The following is a 3,292-nucleotide window of genomic DNA, read 5'->3' as shown; positions in this document are numbered from 1 at the left end:
CGTTAACAGATACGAAAAAACGCCAAAAGATACTGCACCCCCCATTCAACCGTACTCAGAAGTCGGCACAAGTTAAACGAGAGGTGAGGAAAAACAAAATTTGGGGTATAGCAAAATTTTTTAGTGAAAATCGGATCAGAAGATGTGAGGTTCCCGCGAGCCAACATAATGTTTCAAGTTTGTTTGCTGAAACCTGGGATTGTTCTACACAAGTTGCAAACATTGTGCCGCCTGTGTTGACTGACATACACGTGTGAAGGGAATATTCATTTTATCGCAGGAAACATGGGCCCACACAGGGGTTGCTTCCGCGATTCACACAGAGGTGACCACTCTATATTGGGACAAAAGACAGAAGGGCTCCGTCTACTTCTTGGAGGGTGGCATCTACCGACGCTCTCCCAAATCCGATAAACATAGTTTTATGTCCGGGGAGCATCTAAAACTTGCTCTTACCCGCTGGATTTTCAAAATCAAAGTTTTCCCAACCGTCCGGGGACTTGTTCTTCTCTGCCGGATTTCCACAATCAAAGCGTTTCGAACAGTCCGGCGAGCGTCTCAACTTGCTCTTACCCGTCAGATTCTTTTTTTAAAATCAAAGTTTCTAACGTAGTCCGGGGAGCATCTGAACGTACTCTTATCCGTTAGATTTTGGGGATCATCTCAACTTGCTCTTACTCGTCGCATATTTTCAAAATCAAAGTTTCTAAAAACAGTCCGGGGAGCGTCTAAGCTTGCCCTTACCCGTCAGATTTTCAAAATCAAAGTTTCTAAAACAGTCCGGGGAGCATCTCAACTTGCTCTTACCCGTCGGATTTTCAAAATCAAAGTTTCTAAAACAGTCCGGGGAGCATCTCAACTTGCTCTTACCCGTTAATTCAAAATACAACATTTTTCCAAAACAGTCCGGGAAGCATCTCAACTTGCTCTTACCCATCGGATTTTCAAAACCAAAGTTTCTAAAAACAGTCCGGGGAGCATCTCAACTTGCTCTTACCCATCGGATTTTCAAAACCAAAGTTTCTAAAACGGTCCGGGGAGCATCTCAACTTGCTCTTACCCGTTAATTCAAAATACAACATTTTTCCAAAACAGTCCGGGGAGCATCTCAACTTGCTCTTACCCGTCAGATTTTCAAAATCAAAGTTTCTAAAAACAGTCCGGGGAGCATCTCAACTTGCTCTTACCCATCGGATTTTCAAAACCAAAGTTTCTAAAAACAGTCCGGGGAGCATCTCAACTTGCTCTTACCCGTAATCCAAATACAACATTTTTCCAAAACAGTCCGGGAAGCATCTCAACTTGCTCTTACCCATCGGATTTTCAAAACCAAGTTTCTTAAAAAACAGTCCGGGGAGCATCTCAACTTGCTCTTACCCGCAAGATTCAAAAATTCCATTTTTGTCCAAAAACAGTTCGGGGAGCATCTCAACTTGCTCTTTCCCGTCAGATTTTCAAAATCAAAGTTTCTAAAAACAGTCCGGGGAGCATCTTAACTTGCTCTTACCCGTTAGATTAAAAACATCCAATTCAAAAAACAGTCGAACAATCGTTCTCACTAATTTTACCTGGGGCCAAACAAAAAACTTGGCTGCGGCTGTGCCGCCCTGCCCGTCCAGTAGGTTGGTGATCGCTTGTGCGGCCGTCTTTCCGGGAAATGTGCCGGGTGCTGGTGAACTGCTCTTTGGGGTCCCGGCCCGTCAGTCCGAGGATGAAAAATCTGCGTCGCTAGCTCATCTCGGTTCATCTCCTGAATTGGGACGTCGGGTTTGGAACTTGCCGGCTGCTCCAGCAGCTCTGCGTCGCCCTGGCCGATCTAAATTTCTAACAAAATGGCTCCGACCAGGGTAAAAATCCCCGCGCAACACGGGAACGCCATGGCGTACGTCCGTGGCGTCCGGGCTGCGACCACAGAGTGACACCAGATGGGGGGTGCGTGCTATCTTACCCTCCCTGCGCGCAAAGCAACTCGGGATAGTCTCAAGTTTCTGTTCAAAGTAAGACAAAGGACTGAGATTCTGGCGGATGGCAACTGTTTTTTGAAGCAGCAGGATTTTTAAGAAATCCAGAAAAAAGTCTACTTACTAGTTCTTTTAAACAGATAGAAAGAAAAGAGGAAAGCAATCTAAAACATGCAAAGGAAAAGAACTTGAGCCAAGGAAAGAACCAGGCTGATGAAAGTTTTAGTTTCAAAAAGATTTCCTAGAGCTCAGTCAAAATTTTTTTGATAGCAAGTGTAGTGTTTCACTTGCACCATAGTACAGCCTAAAACAAAACAAGTGCTTTTAAAAAAAGCTGACATTTCGACTGACGAAGGTTTTACTACCGTTATTGAGGTAGAACTTGTTGAAATGATATTACCCAAGTTGATGAAATTGGTACGAGACCACTTAAAGAAGAAAACACATCTGATCACATAGAAATATATGTATATGTAACTCTTCATAATATATATACATGTAGATGAAAAATAGCAATTTTGAAGCCCGCAGCACTGTGACGATTTTGATGATAGCACATGCTACACAAAAAACAAATGCTTCATCAAATTAAGCTTAGTTGAAAGTAATGAGAAGAAAGAAATAGATTTTATTATGGCTGTTAAGTAAATAAAGTTGTTGCTGTGGTAAACACATTGTTTACCACAGCTTGTCAATGGCCATGCTACCTGTAATATATTACCTATACAGCAAGAATGTTAATCCCCAAGAATGCAATATCAGGCAACACTACTTGCCCATATAAGAACAAGAAGTAATAATAACTATTTTTAATAAGTAATAAGCACTAGTTTTTGAATGTTAAAAAAGAAAACATCGGATGTTAAAAAGTGAATTAAAAAACTCATACGTCGGGACTTGAACAATTAGTTTTTGAGTGTTAAAAGCAAAACAGCGACTGTAAAAAAGAAAATTAAAAAAAGTTCCACACCGGGGATCGAACTCGCTATGCGGAGACGCCGCGCACTGCCATTCAGCATCGCTACCAATTGAGCTATCGGATTGCGTAACTTCCGATCAGCCTATACAAGTATATAGATAGCACTTTTTTGTACATTAACATAATTTATGCAATTATCTTTAGATTTGTAGTACGATCAATAAATTAGCGCCTAAAAACTTACGTAACCATACTTCGATCAATGGTACGTCACTAGATGAGACTGTTACTACATAAAGTTTTTTTTGTAAAGAACATGGATTAAAATGGCAGCAAGTCTATTGCATACACCACAAACCGAAAAGAAGTAAACAGGTATTGCATGGCCTGCAGTGTTACCAAACTACCAAAG

Source organism: Branchiostoma belcheri, unplaced genomic scaffold (assembly GCF_001625305.1).
Source record: "Branchiostoma belcheri isolate BF01 breed outbred unplaced genomic scaffold, Haploidv18h27 scaffold315, whole genome shotgun sequence".
NCBI lineage: Eukaryota > Metazoa > Chordata > Leptocardii > Amphioxiformes > Branchiostomatidae > Branchiostoma > Branchiostoma belcheri.
Note: the sequence above shows the minus strand (reverse complement) of the source record.